The sequence below is a fragment of the Acinonyx jubatus genome, chromosome D1, assembly GCF_027475565.1.
Source record: "Acinonyx jubatus isolate Ajub_Pintada_27869175 chromosome D1, VMU_Ajub_asm_v1.0, whole genome shotgun sequence".
Lineage (NCBI taxonomy): Eukaryota > Metazoa > Chordata > Mammalia > Carnivora > Felidae > Acinonyx > Acinonyx jubatus.
In genome coordinates, this window is record NC_069390.1 from 80,588,754 (window position 1) to 80,613,852 (window position 25,099).

General features: G+C 35.7%; 1 protein-coding gene across 2 annotated transcripts in view; it reads left to right on the top strand.

The window, feature by feature from the left end:
- ARHGAP42 (Rho GTPase activating protein 42) overlaps positions 1-25,099 on the top strand; it is a 312,973-nt gene that overhangs the window by 49,334 nt on the left and 238,540 nt on the right. The window contains exon 1 of one of the 2 annotated variants that reach the window (XM_053203842.1): positions 15,469-23,639. The exons of the other annotated variant lie outside the window; for it this stretch is intronic. The gene's annotated coding sequence lies outside the window, so the exon portion shown is untranslated. Of the gene's footprint in view, positions 1-15,468; positions 23,640-25,099 lie in introns of those variants that run through there. 2 annotated transcript variants of the gene reach the window in all.

Below are 25,099 nucleotides of genomic sequence, written 5' to 3' on the forward strand. Positions count from 1 at the left end.
TCACTACTTTCAAGAGAAGAGATGTAACCGACTTTCCTAATATAGAAACAGTCACAGAGAGACAAAATGAGAGGACAGAGGAATATCTTTCAGATGAAAGAACAAGACAAAATCACAAGACATCTAAGTGAAATAGAGATAAGTAATGTGCCAGATAGATAATTCAGAGTAATGGTCATAAAGATATAGGACTTTAGAAAAGAGGGGAGAACCTCAAGAAAGAGAAAATATAAAAAAAGAAGCAATAAGGGATGACGAGCTCAAGAACTGAAATTTAAAAAATATACTAGATATAATAAATCATAGACCAGAGAACCCAGAAGAATGGATCAGTGAGCTGGAACACAGAGTAATGGAAAGCAACCAAATGGAACAGGCAAAAGAAAAAAAGAATAATAAAACATGAGAATAGGTTAAGGGAACTCACTGACCCATCAGGTGTAATAATAATATTCACATTACAGGGATCCAGAAGGAGAAGAGAGAAAAAAGGGGAAAGAAAGTTTATTTGAAGAAAGAATAGATGCAGACTTTCCTAATCTGGGGAAGGAAACAGACATCCAGATCCAGGAGGTACAGAGAACGCCCCCAAAATAATTAACCCAAGGAGATCTACACCAAGACATATAATAATTAAAATGGTAAAATGTAGTGGTAAAAGGAATTTTAAGAGCAGCAAGAGAAAATAGGGCACTTACAAGTGAAACCTCATGAGGAGATCAGCTAACTTTTCAGTGGAAATTTTTCAATGATTTTTTCAAGGTGTCCAGAAGGGAATGGCATGATATATTCAAAGTGCTGAAAGGAGAAAACATGCAACCAAGAATACTCTACCTGGCGCAATTATCATTCAGAATAGACGAATAGATAAAGAGTTACCCAGACAAACAAAAGTAAAAGGAATTCATCTCCACTAAAACTGGTCCTACAAGAAATATTAAAGGGGGGGTGCCTGGGTGGCTCAGTTGGTTAAGCGTCTGACTTCGGCTCAGGTCATGATCTCACAGTTTGTGAGTTCAAGCCCTACGTCGGGCTCTGTGCTGACAGCTTGGAGCCTGCTTCGGATTCTGTGTCTCCTTCTCTCTCTGCCCCTCCCCAACTTGTGCTCTATGTCTCTCAAAAAAATAAATAAATGTAAAAATAAATTAAAATAATGACTTTAAAAAATAATAAAAAAGAAATATTAAAGGGGATTCTTTGAGTGGAAAGGAAAGACCTTAAGCAGGAGTAAAGACTGTAGCAAAGGAAAAAAAAATTCACAGGTACATATAAACATAAAAGTAGATTAATCACTTATAAATTCAGTATGGTGGTTGCAAGCAGAAAAGCAGTAAAATCAAGCATATCTATAAAAATCAGTCAAGGGATTCACAAGTAAAAGGATGTAAAGTATGACACCATATACCTAAAATGTGAGTGGGGGGAGTAAAAATTTAGTGGTTTTTGAATGGGTTCAAACATAGGCAACCATCAACTTAAGATAGACTGCTGTATGAATAAGGTGTTATATGTGAATCAGATGGTAACCACAGATCAAAAACTGGTAATACAATATGCAGAAAATGAAAGGAGTCCAAGCATATTACTAAAGAAAGCCATCAAACATGAGAGAGGAAAGGAAGAAAAAAAGGAACAGATAAGAAATACAAAAACAACTGTAAAACAAGTGACAAAATGGCAATAAATACATACGTCTCAATAATTACTTTAAATGTGAAGGAACTAAATGCTCCAATCAAAAGACATAGGGTGATGGAATGGATAAAAAAGTAAGACCCATCTATATGGTCTACAAAGGATTCATTACAGACCTAAGGACACATGCAGATTGAAAGTGAAAAGATAGAAAAAAACATTTATCATGCACATGGAAGTAAAAGAAAGCTTGGCATAGCAGTACTTATATTGGACAAAATAGATGTTAAAACAAAGGCTGTAAGAGGAGACAAAGTAGAATACTACTACATAATGATATAGGGAACAACCCAAGAGAATATAGCAGTTGTAAATATTATGCACCTAACATGGAAGCACCTAAATATAGAAGGAAACTACTAACAGACATAAAAGAAGAAATTGGCAGTAATGCAGTAGTAGGAGGGTACTTTAACACCCCGTTTACATCATTAGATTGATAGATCCTGATAGAAATCAACAAGGAAACAGTGGCTTTGAATGACACATAGGACCAGATATATCTAAAGATATATTCAAACCATTCCATCCAAAAAACAGCAGAGTACCCATTCTTTTGAAGTGCATATGGAATATTCTCCAGAGTAGACACATATGAGGAGGCAATACAAGTCTCAACAAGTTAAAAAAAAAAAAAAAGATTGAAATCATACTATGACCACAACACTCTAACACTATAAATCACAAAATCTAGAAGGAACAAATCTAGAAGGAACACAAATCTAGAAGGAACACAAATACATGGAGGTATATAACATATATATAAAACATGCTAAAAACAATGGATGGGTCAACCAAGAAATTAGGAAGGAAATCAAAAAATACATGGAGAAAATGAAGATGAAAACACAATGGTTCAAAATCTTTGGGATGCAGCCAAAACTGTTCTAAGAGGGAGGTATATAGCAATACAGGCCTACTTCAAGAAGCCAGAAAAATTTCACAGAATAAACCTAAAGGAGCTAAAGAAGAACAAATGGAGAACAAACAAAGCCCAAAACCAGTAGAAGGAAGGAAATAATAAAGATTAGAGCAGAAATAAATGAAATAGAATCCTAAAAAAACGAAAACAAAACCACATTAGAACAGATCAGTGAAACCAAGAGGTGGTTCTTTGAAAAGATCAATAAAATTGATAAAACTCAAAATTATAAAAAAAGAGACTCAAATAGAAATGAAAGAGAAGAAATAACCAATACTGCAGAAATACAAAGGATTATAAGAGAATCTTATGAAAAATTATATTCCAACAAACTGGACAACCTGGAAGAAATGGTTAAATCCCTAGATACATAACTTCCCAAAATTGAATCAGAAAGAAATAGAATATTTTAATACAGTAATTATAGTAGCAATGAATTTGAATAAGTAATCAAAAAGCTCCTAGCAGAAGTCCAAGACCAGGTGGCTTCACAAGTGAATTCATCCAAACATTTAAAGAAAAGCTAAAACCTATTCTTCTCAAACTGTTTGAAAAAATAGAAGAGGAAGAAAGCTTCCAGATTCCATGAGGCCAGCATTACCTTGATATTAAAGCCAGATACAGGTACTACAAAAAAAGAAATATCTCTGATGAATATAGATGCAAAAATTCTCAACAAATGATTAGCAAACCAAATTCAACAATACATTAGAAAAATCATTCAGCACAGTCAAGTGGGATTTATTCTTGGGATGCAAGAGTGGTTTGTTATTTGTAAAGCAATTAACATGATATATCACATCATCAAGAGAAGGGATTAAAAACCATATGAATGTGGTGCCTGGGTGGCTCAGTTGGTTAAGCATCTGACTTCAGCTCAGGTCATGATCTCAAGGTTTGTGAGTTTGAGCCCTGCATCAGGCTGTCTGCTGTCAGCACAGACCCCACTTCAAATCCTCTGCCAGCACCGCCCCCCCCCCTCCGCCACTTCACTCTGCTCCTCCCCTGTTTGTGCATGTGCTCTCAAAAATAAGTAAACATTAAACAATTAAAAAATAATAAAAACCATATGAAAAGGTACAACATCCATTCATGATAAAAAGCCTCAGCCAATAGGTGTAGAGGGAACACACCTCAACATAATAAAGGCTATATCTGAAAAACCCACAGATAACATGAAATGGTGTAAAAATGGAGAGCTTTTCCTGTAAGATCAGGAAAAAGACAAAGATATCCACTCTCACCACTTTTATTCAGCATGGTACTGGAAGTCCTAGCTACAGTAATCAGACAACAAAACAATAACAACAAAATAAAAGACATCAAGATTGGTAAGGAAGAATTAAAACTTTGACTATTTGCAGACAATATGATACTATATATAGAAAACCCAAACAACTCCACCAAAAAACAACTAGAACCAATAAGTGAATTCCTTAAGTCTCAGAATACAAAATCAATATACAGAAATCCATTTTATTTCTGTATACTAATAATGAAGCAGCAGAAAGAGAAATTAAGAAAACAATACCACTTAAAATTACACCAAAAATTAGAAGATACCTAGGAATAAACTTAACCAAAAATATGAAAGACCTGTACTCTGAAAACTATAAAACATTGAAGAAAGAAATTGAAGAGGACAAACAGAAGAATACACTATGCTCATGGATTGGGACAACAAATGTCATGACCATGTTCATACTATCTAAAGCAATCTATGGCTTCAACACAATCCCTATCAAGATACCAACAGCATTTTTCACAGAACTAGAGTAAATAATAATCCTAAAATTTGCATGGAACTACAAAAGACCCCAAATAGCCAAAGTAGTTTTGAAAAACAAGAACAAACTGGAGGTGTCACAATCCCAGATTTCAAGGTATGCTACAAAGCTGTAGTAATCAAAAAAGTATGGTTCTGGCATAGAAATAGACATAGATCAATGGGACAGAATAGAGAGCTGAGAAATAAACTTACACTTTTATGTTGAATTAATCTTTGACAGATAAGGCAAGAATATCCAATGGGAAAAAAACACTCTCTTCAATAAATAGTGTTGTTAAAACTGGACAGCTATATGCAAAAAGTGCAACTGAACCACTTTCTTATACCATACACAAAAATAAACTGAAAATAGATTGATTACCTAAATTGAGACCTGAATCCATGAAGCTCCTAGAAGAAAACATTGACAGTAATCTCTTTGACATCAGCCCTAGAAACATTTTTCTAGATACATCTCCTGAGGTAAGAGAAAGAAAAGCAAACTATTGACTACAACAAAATAAAAAAGCTTTTGCACAGTGAAGAAACCATCAACACAAGAAAAAGTCAGCCCATTGAATGGTATATCCAGTATGGATTTAATATCCAAAATATATAAAGATCTTCTACAACTCAACATTCAAAAAACAAAAAAGGCAGTGAAAAATAGGCAGAAGACATGAACAGATGCATATGGCCAGCGGATACATGAAAAGATGCTCAACATCACTTATCATCAGAAAAATGCAAATCAAAACTACAATGAGATACCACCTCACATCTGTTAGAATGACTAAAATCAAAAACACAAACAATAAGTGTTGGTGAGGATATGGAGAAAAGGAAACCCTTGTGCACTGTTCATGGGAATGCAAACTGTGGCAGGCACTGTGGAAAACAGTATTGAGGTTACTCAAAAGTCAAAAATAGAATTACTCTATGATCCAATAATTCTGCTGGGTATTTACCTAAAGAAAATGAAAATGCTAATTTGAGAACATGTATGCACCCCCTATGTTTACTGCAGCATTATTTACAATAGCCAATATGTGGAAGCAACCCAAGTGTCCACTGATGAATGAATGGATAAAGAAAATGTAGTATGTATATACAATGGAATATTACTCAGCTATAAAACAATAAAGTCCTGCCATTTGCAACAACATGGATGGATCTAGAGAGTATAATGCTAAGTGAAATAAGTCAGAGGAAGACAAATACCATATGATTTCAGTCATGTGAATTTATGAAACAAAACAAATAAAAAAAAAAAGACAAAAATCCAGACCCTTAAGTTTAGAGAATAATCTGGTGTTTGCCAGAGAAAAGGTGAGTAACAGATGGGTAATATAAGTGAAAGGGATTAAGCGTATGGTTATGATGAGTGCTGAGTAATGGATCTATCCATTGATGAATCAGTATATTGTACACCTGAAACTGGTAGAACATTTAAATATACTGGCATTAAAAAAATGAAAACAATATTTCAGCATGTTCCAAGGAGAAATTATACTTGAACCCATGTGAATTTACTGTCACATCCAATCTGCTACCTATGAATGACTGAAGTTACATTATAGAAAGACATTATAGTAGCATAGACTGAAGTTTTCAGTTTTCTAATCTTTGCAGTTTTCCCAGTGTGTTCTGAAAGCAAAGATAGAAATTTTGTGTTTTATGTATTGTGCTCATCCATGTCAAGAGGGAGTTGGTTCACAGTGATGAAAGAAAGTAAGTGAAATTGAAATGCACATCAAGGACAGTGTGAAATAGCTTTTAAAAAAGCCACTGGGTGTGAAACTTTATTCTTGACCCCTCTGAGCTTTATATCCTCACTTCAAGGTGAAGAGTTAGACCTGACAAAACAATCTCTAATTTCCCATCTTGCTTTGACTTTTCTCTTATAAATATTTTTTGATTCCTTTTAATTTGTGTCTGTGGTTTAGTGCTAAGCCAGTGCCAGAGTAAATGAATTCCTACTCTTTCTACTTTGGGCTCTTTTTGTAAGTGGAATCCCCCTTTTTGTCTCTGGCATCTGGCATGTCTTAAGTGGCTTGCTAAACTCTGGAAAAGGAAATGCCAAAAATGATTCTACTAGCAAAGTCATTTTACATCATTTTTTCTTTCATTGCTTATTCAGGGAGTAATCTGCATGAATTCCAGTCTTACAGGGGCTTTTCAGAGTTAGAAACATGAAAGCACAGGGTAAAGTTCAAAGGAATGGGTAAAGGTAAGTGATATGACATTTAAGAGTTTCATATACTGAATTACTGTCTTCATTTACATAGGTAATGTGGAAAAGCCATATATACAGCTTTCAAAAATCAAGGTAAAGGAAAACAATAGAAAGGAAAGGCTTGTTTTCAGAGCTGGGATAGATTTTTTCCAAAGTCATGGCCTCTTTGTAGTGGGAGCTATCTATAGTTGGGCAGTGGGAGATGAAATACTGTAGTCAACCTAAGGTTTTGTTTGTTTTTTTAAACCTGAGTCCACAGTTGATTAGGATTTAGAGGAATTGGGGATAAGAGAATACCTTACCATTTTGTGTAGCTTTGTGAGCTTTTCATTCTTCTCCATTTTCCAAGTAGCCTCTTAATTTCCTTGTGGATCTATGCCGGGGGCTTCCTGATTGTTACTTGAGGATGGCTCTGGTGAGAGGGAAAAATTGGTGGAAATCCCCTTGAGTTGCTTTCCTGGAATAAACCTGGGTTGAGAAATCATGGGGCTCTGGGCACACAAATAATGTCTGGTAGATAAATCATGGAGTTACCTCTTACCAAATGTGATAAACTGGAACTAGATTGTAGAGACGGGGTTGCAGCCTGGGAAGTTATCTTTGTGTGTGTGTGTGTGTGTGTGTGTCTGTGTGTGTGATTTATTTTTCTTTTTTTTTTTTTAATTTTTTTTTTAACGTTTATTTTTGAGACAGAGAGAGAGAGACAGAGCATGAACGGGAGAGGGTCAGAGAGAGAGGGAGACACAGAATCGGAAGCAGGCTCCAGGCTCTGAGCCATCAGCCCAGAGCCCGACGCAGGGCTCGAACTCATGGACGGCGAGATCGTGACCTGAGCTGAAATCGGCCGCTTAACCGACTGAGCCACCCAGGCGCCCCTGAAAACTCTTTCTTTCTCTCACTCAGTTCCTATAAAAAACAAATACACCCCCTGGTAGCACCATTTGTGGGGAGTAGAGTGATTTTTAAACACTTAGACCTGGAGAATATAGATTAATTTCTCTGAAGGATCTTGATGTTTTATTGTTATAATAAGCTAAGCAATTAGTCACTTTCCAATAAAAAATATTGCATCAGTTTGGCATATGTAAAAATAACAGTTCTGTCTGTGAGGAAAGGAAGAAGGGACAGGGCAAACATTCTGGGTTTTACCCCCTCCCTTTGATCAAGCCTTTACCCATAACTTTATGACTCCAGGAAACCCCAGGGATGGAGAAGCAAGTTCAGCAACACTTTGAAGAAACACTCAGCCAAATCCAGAAATTTGAACATACTACAAAACAACTGAGCTAGTTTAGTCAGTGAGTCAGTGGATTGTGTAAAGAAGGAAAAAAAATACCAGGGAACCATTCTTTATTAAAAGGGACTTAAGAGATCTAAGAGACATAAGTGAATGCAGAATTTATAGAAAACAAAATTTAAAGGTAATTGGGGAAACTTGAATGTGGACTAGCTTTTGATATTAGAGTTATTGTTAATCTAGTTGAATAGTCATATGGCTATTATCATTTTTAAGAATGTCTCCTCCTTCTGCCCCCAAATGCATTCAGATGAAGCAAGCTCTTTAACCTCTCTTAGGGTCTTTTTTCCCTCTATGAAATGAAGACTATTGTTGTGGAGGCTTTTTTGTAGGGTTGGTGTGAGGATATGAGATGGTGCAGAGTTTAGCCAGGGATTGTTACATGTTGTTGTTGTCATTAAAACTACTACTATATGAGGTGTGTGTATCATTTTAATCTAACCCAAGCTTGTGCTTCTTTGTTTTTCTGTTGGTGTCCTATCATTCAGTACATTGACAGTATCCATACGTGGCCTTGGCCACAGGGCTTAGATCTGGGCCCATTGGTCTTTCTCAACATTTACTCTCAGGAACAAGTTCTATATCAGGCCAGGTGACTGGCCCTGAGTAGATGCTTAAATATTTGTTGAATGAATTAACTCTATTATCTGTGAAACTTATATAAAAAAATCCATCTTTATTCTTACTGGGACTAAACGGTACTTAATGATACTAACACTGCTTATAGGCACACTAATTGGCACAATTTTTAGCACTGGGTGGGTACGTAAAAGAGCCCATACTCAAGCACCATGCTGGGCACTGGAATCTGGAATTCTTACATTACATTTTATTTTATTTTTTAAAAATGTCTATTCATTTTGAGAGAAAGTGCATGAGCAGGGGAGAGGTAGAGAAAGAGACAGGGAAAGAGAGAATCCCAAGCAGGTTCAACATGAAATGTTCTTGGATATCTTGATGGGGATTTAGGAGAATATTCGGTATAAGAAATTATTTGTAAGTAATTAAATAAACAGTTGTAGAAATAATGAGGTAGCCTATAACCTATTGATGTTAAATATTAATTTGGTTATAATTATAATGCTTGAGGGAATTATTTACATACATTTTCTCCATCTTGACTATTAATAACTGGGGGTGGGTGGGAAAGAGGCATTTCTTTAATATAGATTTGGCATTCAGATGTGGAAAGAGCTGAAATTTATTGAAACAAAAAGGAGAGGTTAGATGCTTATATTTCAGTGATTGGTCCATCTAAAACCTCACAGTACTATGATTACTGAGGTAAGTGCTTAAGTCTGAATCTAACAGCTAAGTGCCATTTTTGTTTTAGGTTTAAAAGAGTACCCATGTAAAGTATTTGACATTTGCTTGGAGACTTAAAATAAAGGTAATTCAGTAATTCTAATATATATATGTATTTTTTTCTCATTTTGAAGTTTAATCAGAACATTGCTTTTTGGTGTCTTACCTGTTTTTATGTAAGGAGGTTATTTATTTATTTAAGTGCTTATTTATTTATTTTTGAGAGAGAGAGAGAGAGAGAGTGCACAAGTGCCAGCACTTGGGGGAGGGGAAGAGAGAGAGAGGGTGGGGAGAGAGAGGGAGAGAGAGAGAATCCCAAGCAGGCTCTGAGCTATTAGCATAGAGCCTCCCGACATGGGGCTCAAACTCACAAACCGTGAGATCATGACCTGAGCCAAAACCAAGAGTCAGACACTTACTGACTGAGCCACCCAGGTGCCTGGAGGTAATGAGTTTTATCAATGAGAATAATGTGTGTGAAGCTCATAAATAGTCTATTCCCCTACATAAAGTGATAAAGTGTTATAGAATTATTGCTACTACTAATTACTAACCCCTAAAGATAGGTGAAGAGTAGGAATGTTATAAATAAAGTGAATATGTGGAAATCTGTTATTACATTTCAAGTCTGAATATTTTGTTTTCTTTTTCTTTAAGAAGCAGCAGGGGGGAAACTGCCTGTTGCATTCCATGGCAAGGTCAGTTCTCCATATTTTGTCAGACTGCTTAATAACACTCAAGCATACAGGCAGTCAGGAGGCCACTCTCATTGATAAATCCATAGTTATAAAGAAATCATGTACTTCAGAACTTAAGCTGTTTGTTAAACCAAGCCTTGTTTGAGATCTTTTTGAAAAGTGCTTATAATTTTCCAGAATACCAGGATTAAGAGAAAGAAACAGAATAGTAATGTATAGATTTGGAATGGCTTTTTTTTTTTTTCCTCTTAGGTTGAATTATCTTAGTGTCCATTTTTAAAAAGTTGGATTGTAAAAAAAAACAAGAAAAGAAAAGAAAACAAAGAGAGAGAGAGAGAGAGAGAGGCACACCAGAAAACAGACTCTTAACTATGGAGACCAAACCTAGGTTGCTGGAGGGGAGGTGAGCTGGGAGATGGCTTAAATGCGTGGTAGTTGTTAAAGAGGGCCCTTGTTGTGATGATCACTAGGTGTTGTGTGTAGGTAATGAATCACTAGATTGTTCACTTGAAACTAATGTTACACTATATGAGACCTAACTGGAATTTAAATAAAAACTGAAAAAAATATATATCAGTATATTAAAAAAAGGAAGCAGGGAAGCATATGGGAGGAGACATATGCTTAACTCATCGAAACTACAATAACTCAATAAAACTATATTGTGTATAAAAAAGAAAAAAGGTAGCTTGTATTAGTTGTATAATTTGAGATTTGTTAACTGGTTATGTCAAGTCTGAATTTTATTTATTTAATTTTTAATGTTTTATTCAATTTTTAGAGAGATAGAGAGACACAGAGTGTGAGCAGGGGAGGGGCAGAGAGAAAGACACAGAATCTGAAACAGGCTCCAAACTCTGAGCTGTCAGCACAGAGCCTGATGTGGGACTTGAACTCACAAACTGTGAGCTCATGACCTGAGCTGAAGTTGGATGCTTAACCAACTGACCTGCCCAGGCGACCCTAGTCTGTGAATTTTAACAAAATGATTGAAAAAATGAGGAACTATTGACCTTTGGTACCTATAGTGCTCTTCGATTTTACAAGTTCAGGATATATTCACCAAGTTCTTAAACTATCTTGTTTTGTGAAGAACTCTAGATTTGAAAATTTGAAATCCTGAGAAATATTTTTTCTATGACTTTGAAAGGTAACTTAAATTGCATTTTTTTTCTGAGAAAGATAAAGTAGATACATCATGATTATTTTCTTGAATTTCATTTGTGTGATTGACTTTAATAAGAATATTCAAACCTAATTCAATTTATTTATTAAACCAGTGTGGATTAAATATTTTGAAATATGCTAAGTATTTTAAATAATTTTTAGAGTTTTTAAATAAAAGTTTTAGAAGTGTAAGTAATACATAATCTGTGTATATATGTCTTCCTGCCCCCCGTCATCTAATAAGCCCGTCTTTTCTTGTTCACTTTGTAAATATGAATTGCTTATGGCTTGTGTACTGAAAATGCTGCCAGGAAGTAGGGTGAGCAAAAGTTCTTTTCCCATGACCCTTACTCTAATGTTGTTCCAAGGGTTCCCTACTTGGAAATGCCTTGATAACCACATTCATTCCTGACACACCCTTCCCCCAACACACACAAAACTACTGAGTGCCATCTGACCCCTAGTCCAGCTGCAGCTTTTTAAAACACTGGTGGTGAAGGCTTTTACCTAGAGCAGTGAATATCTGAGATTTTACGTGTGATGTGTTGCATATGTACAGAAAAAAATTTTTTTTTAAGATTCAATTACTTGGTGTTCTGCATGCTTAAAGTTGATTAGTGTTTGGTTTTTTTTTTTTTTTTTTCTGATTCCAGACTGACTAAAGTTAGTGTGTATGTGTGTGTGTATTCATCCTTTTTGTATAATTTCTGGAACTGTTCCTTCTGACAATGAAATCTACAGTGTTATACTTTAACCAGTTAACTGCTTCAAGCCTAAATGAAAGTGTTAGAGGACTAAAGTGTTATACTTTAGAGTCTCTGTTCTATAAATTTTATCATGCATATACATTTTTTTAAAATATCAGGTTATATACTGGTCACCATCCATCCTTCCCATTCTTATATGATGCTCTCAGTTTCTTCCTTTGAAATAGAAGGGAGAGAAACATAGTTAGCTAAGAAATACTAGAGTTCTGAACTTCTCTAATCTTCCCACCAACACTGAACTACACAGTAGCTTTCTTTAATGTTTAGAAAATGAGACTGTGAGGAAGAGGTTAAGTAATTTGCTCAAAGTAACAAAAAGTTAGTCAATCATGAAACTAAGATTTAAACCTGATACCATAGCACTATTCTTTGCTGTTTGATAATATTGTTCAAGCTGAGAACACTACCTAGGAGTTTTCTGTTCTAGGGACAAAACAATGGAGAGTGGAGAGGAAAAATGCCTAGACTGCAGGGTTTTATATGGAATGGTTCCTGACAGTGAAGAAGGCTGGGCCAGAAAGTGTAAGATAAAGGACTGGCCATGTAGACTACTGGTACCTGTGGTGGTCCAGTGTCAGACTGCTGCTCTAGGCAAGATTCCATGACTACTGTAGTTGGACAGAAGGTTGGGTGATGCTTTGGAACTTTATTTACTGGATTATTTAAAATATATATGTAGAGGACCATCTGAGTGGCTCTGTTGATTGAGTGTCCAACTCCTGATTTTAGCTTAGGTCATGATCTCAGAGTTGTGAGATCGAGCCCCACATCTGGCTCTGTGCTGATAGCATGGAGCCTGCTAGGGATTCTTTCTCTCCCTTTCTCTCTGCCCCTCCCCCACTTGCATGCACTCTCTCTCCCAAAGTAAATAAACATAAAAGATCAAAATAAATAAACATTAAAAATATATATGTAGAATAAAGGGGGTGCTTGTGGTTATACTATATTTTCTGTGTCCTGAGAAGGCAAAAGCTGACAGGGTTTGTATGAAGCATAGCTATTCCTGGAGTGAGGATATGAGTTCTCATTCCAATTTCATGATGGGCTTGAATAGGAAAGCAGACTTATTTGACAGACTATAAGGCCACTTTGCAGAGTATGCGTGATGAGAGAGGGAAAAAGGAGCCTTGTTCTTATATATCATGGTGTGATGCCTCCTCAAAAGCTGTGACACATGAAGGTTAAGTGTGTGGGATAAAGGGAACTCTATTTATGGACCATTTCCTGTTACAGCATGCCCACCATGTAACTGACCTTTATGTATCCCTTGACTTCTCTCTGTAGGCCCTAGCCTACACTGACGAACTTTGAAGGCCTTAGCTTCCTTGTCTTCTTGTTTCAGTTACAAAGAATTTGAATTATGGCACACCAGTTAACTGCTTCAAGCCTAAATGAAAGTGTTAGAAGACCCATGTTACCAACATGCTGCCTAGAAAGCAGATTTCTCTGTGTGAAGACATTTTACCCATGGTGTTCCATTGTGAAAGTAGAGATTAACTTTGGTAATTTAGTATGAGAAGTACTTACTTTAATCCCAAAATTGTTATTTTGTTCTTAACTAAGTTTAGAGCAAGCATTATTTTACATGTGTACTTATAACCACAGTGTGCAGTTCTGACATGCCCAGGCTTAGAGAGAAATCCATTGGTGGTCTGCTTTAACCCGAGACTTCCAGTATTTCTATTTTATTTCCTTTTTCTTTTCTTTTCTTTTCTTTTCTTTTCTTTTCTTTTCTTTTCTTTTCTTTTCTTTTCTTTTCTTTTCTTTCTTTCTTTCTTTCTTTCTTTCTTTCTTTCTTTCTTTCTTTCCTTCTTTCCTTCTTTCCTTCTTTCCTTCTTTCCTTCTTTCCTTCTTTCCTTCTTTCTTTCTTTCTTTCTTTCTTTCTTTCTTTCTTTCTTTTTTTGATAAAGAAAAACTTTTAGAGGATATCTTAGTGATATCTTCAGGAAACAAAAAGCGAAGGGCAGCTGTTCTGAACAAGACTATAGGTAGTTTTCTTTCCCTACGCTAGCTCCTACACATGCTTATAGTAAATTAGTGCCAGTTGAACTGGGACTGCAGCCCTTAGCTTCTGACTTTCTGTCCGGTTATATGTGAGCGATAATCCAAAGTCTGCATATTTTGAAGTCCCATGAAGCACAAATGTTTGTTATGTTAGATGAGCATTTTAATTCTAAATCTTTGAGGTAATTCCCTTTAGAACTGCTTACAACCACATGATAAAATGGGTATAAGTGAAATTTCATCTGGTCAATTTGGGATGCTTTGAAAAGCTCTCTTACCAAATTAGTAAGATCCCTGGCACACTTAACCATAGTAGTTAAATCTGTATGTATAAATATTGGTCTTTACTAGTCATTGTGAACAAGGGCACTAGTAGATAGTAGAGTATTAAAGAACTCTTCATCAATTTGGAATTGAAACTAGAAATCAGACATGTTTAAGATCTGTCCTGGGGAAAGAAAGAACTAAATAAAAAAATCTTTTGTGTAACAAATGCTAATTTTGATTTTAAAAACGTGCGCTCTATTAAGGATGTCCTCATTGCATCTCAGAAACCAACTGGTACTTTAAGGAACTTTGAGTTCAAGCCATGTTTCCTTTTTAAAAAAAAAAAAAAAACAAAAACTTACAGTGTTTCATTAGTTTCATATGTACACTGTAGTGATTCCACACTTCCAGTACATCACCAGGTGCTCATCACAAGTGCACTTTTTAATCCCTATCACCTGTATCACCCAGGCTCCCATCTCCTTCCCCTCTGGTAACCATCAGTTTGTTTTCTATAATTAAGAATCTTTTCTTGGAGCTACTGGGTGGCTTAGTCAGTTGATTGTCAGCCTTCAGCTCAGGTCATGATCTCCTGGTTGGTGGATTTGAGCCCCATGTCAGGCTCTGTGCTGACAGCTCAGAGCCTGGAGCCTGCTTTGGATTCTGTGTCTTCCTCTCTCTGCCCCACCCCCTCCCACTTGCACCCTCTCTCTCTCTGTCTCTCTCTCAGAAATAATAAAAATTAAAAATTTTTTTGGATAAAAAATCTGTTTCTCGATTTGTCTTTCAGTCTCTCTTTTTCCTTTGCCATTTGTTTTGTTTTCATAAATTCCACATATGAGTGAAATCATGGTATTTTCTTTCTCTGACTGTAGCTCCACCCACGTGCTTACAAATGGAGACTTGTCTATGTTTATGATTACTCACTAGCTCTTTTCTCCCTAGCTTAGTTCAATTCCATATTTGCAGGAAATGAACTGAAAACTTTAATCTCCGATTACTTGATTCAGGTTAGCTCTAAAGAAAATTGCCTGACAGTAGAATGCAAAATAGGGAAACGTTTCCTTTCAGGTGTATTAAAAATTGGTGGTGATGTTTTAGTTCCTGCATATTACTTTCCATACATTCCTACAAAATTAATTCCTAAAATGAGAGGTGAGGAAACATATACCCAATTTTAAACATCTATGCCGCTTTCCTTATATGACTAATCAATGTATAATTCTATTCTATCACAAAGCCAAAATATCTTTTTTTTTTTTACATTTTGTTTTTACATTTATTTATGTTTGAGAAACAGTGAGACAAAGCGTGAGTGGGGGAGGGGCAGAGACAGAAGGAGACACAGAATCCGAAGCAGGCTCCAGGCTCTGAGCAAACGGTCAGCACAGAGCCTGACATGGGGCTCGAACCCATGAACTGTGAGATCATGACCTGAGCTGAAGTTGGACGCTCAAGCAACTGAGCCACCCAGGCTCCCACAAAGCCAAAATTTCTTTTAAGTGTTCTTTAATTACTTTATCCATAATATTCCATAACATATTTGTTTTCATATAAAAATAATAATACAAAGTGCAGTGCTTATCTTATGTTACTCCACTACAGGATATACATATCCTGTTTTAAGAAGGCTGCTATTAAGGATCTTACTATATCCTTTTAGTTTCATTCGTTTATGCAAAACTAAGTGCCTTTTATGTATCAAGCCTAGATCTGTTTGTTAAACGGTGAACAAAATAGGCAAAAATGTGTACTTTCATGGAAATTATATTGTTATTGGAGGAAACAAATTAATGACTGCATTGTATTATAGGTCAGTGATAAATGCTCCTAAGGAAAATAAATACGGGGAGGTTATATAGAAGAGTGTGTGGGCATATGCCTGTTCTTTAGGGGCGACTCTGCTTTTGAATAGTTGTCAGGAAAGCCCTTACTGGGAAAGTAACATTTAAGACCTGAAAGGAGTAAGGGAGTGAGACTATGTTTAGATAATTAATGTACCAATTCCTTCTTGAAAAAGCATTTCATTTTGAGTAATGTCTCACTTTAGTGCTTTTAGCTAGTTAGTATACTATTATAACTCATCTTGCACTACTTTGAATAATTTGTAGGTGATTCTAAATTTAGTGTTTGATAAGTTCACAAACATTTCTATCTATTTGACTGTGGTTAGGGAAAGTTGCATTTTCAGTGTCTTTAATTCTGCCAAGTAGTCTGACATTCCAAATTCACTCTGGTTCTTACTTACCAAACTGTCTGGATGATAAGAAGTAGGATCTTTATAGACTGAGAGAAGTAGAAATTGCATAGATAAGGAAGTTAATACCTACCTTTTTATTGATTAAATGAGCGTTGTGTGGTAAAGTTTTGATGAAGGGAACTACTTTGTTAAGTCTTTTGTTTCTTGAATCATAACATTATCAATAAAAAGCTCTTTAATGTGGATTTAATTATTTTAGGATTTATTGCCTTTGCAGTTGATACAGGGTTAAAATTTACTCTTGCTTACACTAAGGATTTTTTCCATAGGTAATACAAATCCATAGCACAGATTTGTTTGCAGGATAATAGTCAAGATATTTAGGAAAAATATCTTTTAAGTCCTTGAGAATCCCATTTATATGTAAGTGATATGCTGATTATATATCAGGTTTACTACTCAATAAAGCTAAAATCCCAAAGACTTCTACTTATTCAATACTTCTTCATTATCTTGGTTTGAGAGGATGTGACTAAAGAAATATAAAATTTAATTTCATTGAAATCTAATAGTTTTCATGGTAAGTTAGTCTGATACTCACTGTAATTCTTTGTCATGTTGCTATTATAGCAGATATTAATCATTCACAGGCATGATTTCTAGGGATTCTCAGGGTTGTTTACACAAACCCTTCACTATTCTGATGTAATTTTAAGTTATTAAATTAATTAGCTGGAACAGTGGTTAGCCTGCCCCACCCCTACCACAGACCTGTGATAACTAGTGCACAAACTTCATTTATCCTAAAAATTGCTGACTTGAATCACAATGATCTGGCTCCCTACACTGCACAGCATTGGAACTGAATGTGAATCTTAGATTATAGAGAATTTTCTATACTTCAAAAATTGTGGTCAGGGAGCCTGTGGAGCAAATAGGAACAGTATGCACAACTTTGTTTTTTGGTTGTATAACTCTTTAAGAATTTCCAGCCTGAAAATAGAAACTCTAGTGCCTAATTATCTAGTTTGTTATCTGGAGAGCCCTTGTTAAAATATTGCCCACAGTCCCACTATTTCAGTATTTCTAGGGATGAGTGGGGGTTTGCACACAGCTGCTGGTAGCCCCTTCAGCTTGGATCCTCTGCCAGAAATAAGCCCAAGGGACTAGGTGGCCTGAATAAAGGCTTCGGGTCCTTTAAATGGCCAAGGAATAAGAAGTTAAGCTAGAGAGAATGGATTTATTTCCCCCTGTCATAATGGTTAGTGACAACACAGACAATATTTCTAGAACAGGCTCTTCATGGTTTTAGGTTTCTTTGGTATTTAGAGATAGGAGAAGGCAATTGAAGTAGTGCCTTGTGTGCTATTTATTTTGTTAGGCTATTAGCTTCTTGAGGTTAGGGATAATGCTTTCCTTTACCTGACAGTTCAAATGCTCTGAATGATGCCATTGTTCAATATGACCAAGCAAAGTATAAAATATAAAGATACATAGTAATTCATGGAATCAAAGTTGTACGGTTTCTGTATTTTAAGATCTTGAAAATTGGATGGTGAGCTTTTTTAAAATAATTTTTAATAATTTAACATCTTTTTAAAAATAATTTAGCATCTTAGAACATATGAACAGTGATATATAAAAATCATCTTAAATTTTTATCAATTGAAGAACTGACATTAGTAAGTTTTGAAGAAGACAAAAATATCAGGTCAGAGGACCTGAAAACCACATATATGTTTAAGTTTCTGAATTGAATGGTGAACTAATCATGGACTGTCTATGTGCTAATAAAAACCTGGCATAAATCATGTGTGTCATTTGTATGAGAAGTCCCTTTTATTTGCAGCAATAAAATAATTACAGACAATGTGCCTTCCAGAATGTGGGAAGCTGCAAAGCCAGAAGTAGTTGCACAAGTTGACACAGTTGGAATTCCTCCGCTCTGGTGGCTAAATATGTCTTAGCTGTTTAGAATCACAGCAGGCAGTTGCTGACTGTACAGATCATTGATGTGTATGCATGCTGGTAACTCAAACAGCATGGCAGTTATGTGAATGAGTTTTCTTTTGAAATAAAAGATTTGAGATTCATCTTTATGCTTTCTGATGAACATAATCACATAAAATAAAACAATATTTTAAACATGATGTGTATGTTCCTCAAACCACTTAGGCATTTTTATAATGACCATTCCATGTAAATAACATGTACACCAGCAGTTAAAATAGTTACCTAATGGAGATATGGTAGAAGGATGAGGGATTTTTTTAAGTGAGAAAATAAGGAAAATTGTAAATGATCCTGTTTTAAAACAATTGTTTACTATTGAGTTATGCCTTGTATGGTAGAATTATAGGTGTAAGAGGAATGTTTATTTAAGCAGTATAGAAAGAAGTTTGGCCTGTACAAATTCCAGCCCTCATTCTATTGCTTGGGTAAGTCACTTAACTTTGGGCCTTAGTTTCCTCATCTGCTAAATAGAGATAATTACTCAGTCTGTTTCCACAGTAGGGTTCTAGTGAGATAAGGGGGTATACATATGATTTGAAAAATCTCATCATGTGTATCGAAGGTGGTAAATGACTGTAGTAAATCAGTTTATTAAAAACAGAATACTTGGAATTTAGAATAAAACAGTAAAATAGTGTATCCTATAAAAATGGTCTCTTGTAATACCTTAAAGATGGGGTAAGTGGGGGATTGGCTTTAAAGGTGCACAATGGAGTCTAATATGTTAAAATGTAGTTTTCTTGAAATAGTCTGAAAAAATAGCTTTAGAGTTTCAAAATGGGTTAAGATAGCAGAAAAGTGGTCTGTAAATATGTAGGATAACAAGTCTATTGAAAGCAACTTACAAAAACATTGTGGACATGGAAAATAATGATCTTTGTGCCTTTAATTTCTTGGCAGCCCAAGTTCCACCCTGTTTTACAGAGTCGTTCTTTTCTATTTCTTTTTGGAAGAACCAGCCATGATGCCAGCATACTTACACATCTCGTCTAAGACAGAGGCTTATGTATTTGCCTTTCAATTACTATTCATAATAAAATATTTCTAGTCTTTAAGAGGATGTTAGTCATATAACTATAGGAAAAATTTCTTTTGCCATAACTGTATTGTTCATTTATAGCCATGATACTACATATTATACACTTTTGTTTAACCAAAGAAAATCAATAAAAATACAGTAGTGAAAAACCCAAATACGCTGTCACAAACATAGCTAGCCATTTATGCTATGCACACATTTTAAACTTGTTACTCAATTTCAGTTGTGAAAAGTTGTCAAAATTTTTAGAGGTTCATGTACATTAGCTTGTTTCTTCACTTGGTCAAACACAGTTCATTATTCAGTCCAGGAATGCTTTTCTTAAGGAATGCTGGAATGTGCAGAAGTTTATTAACCACTGAGACAATAATTTGAAGTTTTAATAATCTGTCGTTGGAGTCAATATAAGTGTTCTTATAACTTTCATTAATGTGTATGGTGCTAAACAGCTGATGGGAAAATGCACTTAAGTAAATTGTAAATTCACCTTTTGGAACAGAGACAATTTGACTAATGATGTTTGTTGTCACTTTAGTATTTTCTTGGTCAGCAGGTACTTGGGCTACATTAAATTTGCTGCTATCGGGTAATAGTGCATTATCTTAAATCCTGAGAGGTGAGCTTAATGTAGGTTTAGTACCCAAGACCCAACTATAGCATGTCATTGGTTTCCTCCTGAAAAATTAGCTTTCATAATTGTAACTACTATTATCAAGCTCTTACTGTGTGCTATGCTGAGCCCTTTGCATGTATGTCATTATGAAGTAGGGTATATTATTATCTTCATTTTGCAGGTAGGTAAATTGAAACTTGAAGAGCTTAAGTACCCTCTCAACAAAACAAAACTGAGAGTTCAGCTAGTAGGCTGCCTGACATCAAAATCTTGCTCTTGATATTTTAATAGGACTTCTTTGTATTAGAAAATGATATAAGGAAATAAGAATCTGTGCTAGCTTTCTCTAATGATTTAAGTTTATGGAACTTTTAATTTTTTTTAACTGAATATTCTCCTCATCAAGCTTGATTAGACCACCAGAATCATTTTTAGAGTTGGATTTCTAAGACAAGGGTGAGATTTTAGTTAGTACCTAAAATATCTGGACTGGTTTTATCAGTTTCCACTGCTTTGCTTTTTGCCCAGCTTGCCAAAAGATCTTAAATGAAAGAATCTTGTATCTGTTCTCTGTGGCTTCTCAGATTTCTTGTACTTGATTTGATGTTCAGATCATTAGGTATGTTGTTTTGCTGGGGCTCTGGTTTTTCTTTGTTCCTCCTAGCACCTTTTATAGCTAGAGGCAAGTCTGTGACTAAATCATTTCTTATCTGGAATTGATTTTTGCCAGTCCTGGAAAAGCCTTAGTTTACCTTTCCTAAATCCTTTGAATTCATGCATTGTAATGTGTTTATTGTTAACTTCCTATTTTCAAGACTCTGTGCTGGTTGCAGTAAAAACTAGAGAGATTCTCTGCCCTCCACAGGCTTGCTGTTTGGTGAAGGTTATGGGACTTGAACACAAATATGTAATAATAATAGAATGTAAACTTGTACAGTATATCAGTAGACATCAAAAAGGCAGTATATGACAGTAATGTAATACTTCTCAAAATTTTCTACTAGAGGAGGGGAAAATATACCCTCAGTCTGAGGACATGGCCTGAACTGGCTGCCTTGATGGAACTAACAAAATATAAGTTAATTCACATGACTCTTGGTTTACTCACAATATGTACTTTCAAAAATATGTGAAAGAGGATAAAACTAATGAGGTTCTATCTCCCCAGTTTTCTAGTAAAAGTTACAACACCAAGAACATAACACTAAAATTATCCATGGCTTTGTGAACTCTTGACATACTATTGTGTATGATAAGGCATGTCAGTATTTGATATCTGTAAACCAGCAGATGTGTTGCTATGACTGGATTATTTAGAGTGGCTTTTAGATTAATCTGGAGAGGTGGGTCTTAAAGTTGCTTCAAAAAGACTGAAGGGAGCTACATGCTTCATCTTCAAGTATAGCCAGATGTTCTTTGAGGTATGATGAAGCTTCACAGCAGAGCTGTGAGTACCTCTGTATTTGAAGACATTTGAAGGTCATTAACAGAAAGCAAAGGAATATTTCCAACATGGGGAATGACTTCATAGATGTTGAGAGAACTAAAGTTTAGAGTGGTTTGTTTGGCCAAGGCATATTTGAGGATGTAAAGAAGTTTGAGAAAAAAGATGTCCTGAAAAACCTAATAGAAAGATGATATGCTTGAATTTCATAGTAGGTAACAACTCATGTGGTGCTTTAAGAAGGTAATTTAACTAGTCCAATTTTATCACAAATATGTTTGGTATATAATATCAAGAAGGTGCTGATTGAAAGAGTAGGCTTTAAGAATTAGCAATAGGCTGCTGTGTGACATGAAAGGTAAGGTAACACTAAATACTCTTCCTGAGTCATTATCTTTGATAGATAGGATACTTCAGGTAGTCAAAAGAAAAGTGGGCTGGAGGTGAGGGTAGAACACTAAAACACTTCACTGTTACTGTATCTGTAAGAGTGTAAGTTGTAGGTGCTTGGCAAGTAGTAGGAAATGAGTGATTGGACTAGGGAGAGGTATGGGTGGGATAGTAGACCAGGAAAATGTGCCAGGACATCCTGTGTTGCTGGGAAGCTTAGGAAACCTGCAAAGTTCTCCAGGTCAGTGTTTTTTACCTAAATCAAAAAAAGGCGGGGGATATTTTATTCAATTTTGCTTGGAAGTGCAGCATTCAGAGTTAAACCCCCACTTTGGAGTTTCCTGCATATAAATATACAGTAGTTAAAAAAAATTTTTTTTAACATATTCATTTTTGAGACAGAGACTGAGCATGAGTGGGGGAGGGGCAGAGAGAGAGGGAGATACAGAATCTGAAGCAGGCTCCAGGCTCTGAGCTGTTCAGAGGCTTGAACCCACAAACCATGCCATCATGAACTGAGCCGAAGTCGGCTGCTTAAAGCAACTGAGCCACCCAGGTGCCCCAATGTACAGTACTTTTTGAAAGAAAACAAGTTTTGGGGTAAAACAAGGTGACTGAGGACTAATCATACTAAAGGAAAGTGTGAGTGTGAGGAAGAGAAAAGTCAAAGGCAGCAAAGGAATGCTTATTGAGGAACGGAGAGAATCCTGAGAAACTACAGTGTGCCATTGTTTCCTTACCCTTCCTTTTTCAAGTTTTTCCCCCAGGGTAGAAAGATGGGTGGTTTACTTCATACTTTGAACTTTCTATTTTTAACTTTACTTATAGTAGCAGTGAAGCCTTTGTGGGTTTTCATTTTTAATTTTCATGGAATTTGTAGCTTTATTGAAACTGTGGATAAAATCTGCCCAACTGTTGGTTCCTGTTTGTTTTTAGGTTGGAATCTTATGGAGCTACTTGCCAGACACATATCACTTATGGGATTACAAACTGGTCTTAGAGGTCAGCACCACTATTTTTTTTCACTGAAGCTGTCCTGAAGATAGTAATTTAATTCACAGACTAAATGTGTTATGCTTACAATGAAAATATTTCATATTCTGCATTTGCCGTCTTAGTAAATAGTGGTTTAATAGTTAACATTTGTTGAGAACCAGTATTTCAAGTTTGTTCTGTTCTGTACCAGACACTGTGCTAAGCTAGTTTTGTGTAATATTCATGACAGTCTCGCAAGGGTTTACTATCTTTTTTTTTGTACATGTAGAACCTGAGATTCAGGGAAGCTAAGTGCTTGCTCTAAGACACATTGCATGCAGTACGTGGAGGTCCCAGGATTGGTGACCATATCTGTTCCACTCATGTGCACACTTAATTCATGAAATCATGAAAGAATGATTGATTCTAATGAAGGACTTCTTCCCAGATCTGAGCAATATTCATCACATAAGACTTTATCACTGAAAACAGATGCTTTGACTTATACTGCCTACCACAAAGGTACATTTATCCAAAACAGGATCCAGAAATAATACCCTGAACACACATATAGCATAAAAATGAATGAAGATATCTAAAGCTAGGCCAACTTTACAGTGCCAAAGCAATGTTGTTCCATTCGCAAATACAGCAAGTTAATTTAGTGGCCGAGAGTAGTCTGTTCTTTTTGCATTTCCAGAGGGATGAAGAACGGCATCAGTGCCCCATTGCCCTCTGTGATTTTTGTCTTCGGTGACCTCCTGTGAACATGGCTATTGCTACATGCAACAGCGTTTCTCAAGGCCTGCAAGGAAAGAAAATTGCTTGATCCCATTACTGTAAGTCACTCATTTTCACTTTAGCTCAAGATACATATATTGAGTGACTAGTAGTACTAAGCTTTGTCCTGGACCTTCTTTATGAAGACTTTTCTTTAACTGTTAATATTGGACAACCAGTATTTTCTACCCATTTATGTAAATAGGGAAATAACAAAGTGGGCATTTAAAACTTTGTTTAGATGAGAGCCATAGAAATGATTTTTATTGACAAGTTCTCATTGCATTTTTATAATACTTGACCACACCTAGTGTTCTTTTCCTTTGACTTTTCTCCATCTATCAGTCTGACATTTGTGGCTCTCAGAGAGAACACTAAAAACATAACTGCAGGTGTTAAAAACCCAGGCTTAGTGGATAATTTCTTGAATATTCTGCTGTGTAGTGTTCAGTATACTTTTTAGTAAGTTAAGGCTTCCATTTATACTCATGTATGTTCCCAATGCCATAAGCTTTTCAGTAAAGTAAAATCTATAGTGGATTTTTATATTAACACATTGGTGTACACTTCTGTATTTCTGGTTCCTCTGGTCTCTTTTGAGTCTGCTTTCTATTGGGCACTAAGGGCAAAATGAGATGAAGAATATATATCTACCTTCAAAAAGCTTAACACCTAGAATATTATTCAGTTATCTTGTGGCATTAGAAAGTGTAAGAATGTTGTGTGTGTCCTTTGGCTTCTAGCATGGTGTTTCATAATGACTATCTAACGTATGTTTGCTGCTACCTTATACCATGCTAATGAGCATAGCTAGCTCTAATGTATAGTTCCATACTTGGAGTCTTACTATTTTAGAGTTTATAGAGCAGATAAAGGCTTAGTTAGATGTTGTTAAAGGACACCCCCTCCCTGGTTTTAGTGCCTGTTAGTCATTGGGAATTAGCTGTGGTATGTAGCAGAGAGAATGTCCTATTTGGGGAGTAGAAGACCTGTCCAGATTGGAGTCCAGCTCTCCTTAGACATTGGGCTAATTAAGTTAGTACTTAAATTTCAGAGTGTCAGCCCTCATAGTTTTGTGTGAGAATTAGGAAAAAATATGTAAGAGTTTTGAAATAATAAAACATCTTATCAATACTCTTGCTATCATTATTGTGAATGTATATCAAAGCTTCTTGTAAATAGAAAAACATTTTATTACTTATTATTTTTTGGAAAGTTGACAATCCACATTTTACCAGTGGTTGAAAAGCCACATCAGGTGTTTGCAAGAGTAAGGAGAAGGGAAGGTGAAAGGCATCCGGAAAGTTGAAAGAATTTATCTACCTTACAGAGATTCATGCTTTCAAAAAGTGAGCTCAAGTGTATAAGAAATGGCGCTGAATACTTGGATAGTATTTGCAGATGATAAAACTTCCTACCTTTATTACACTATTTAAAACAGGGTGAATAGGGTAAAAGGTAAAATAGAGGATGCATAGCAAGCGAGTCACAGCATGGAGTGGAAAATATAAGAGGAGAT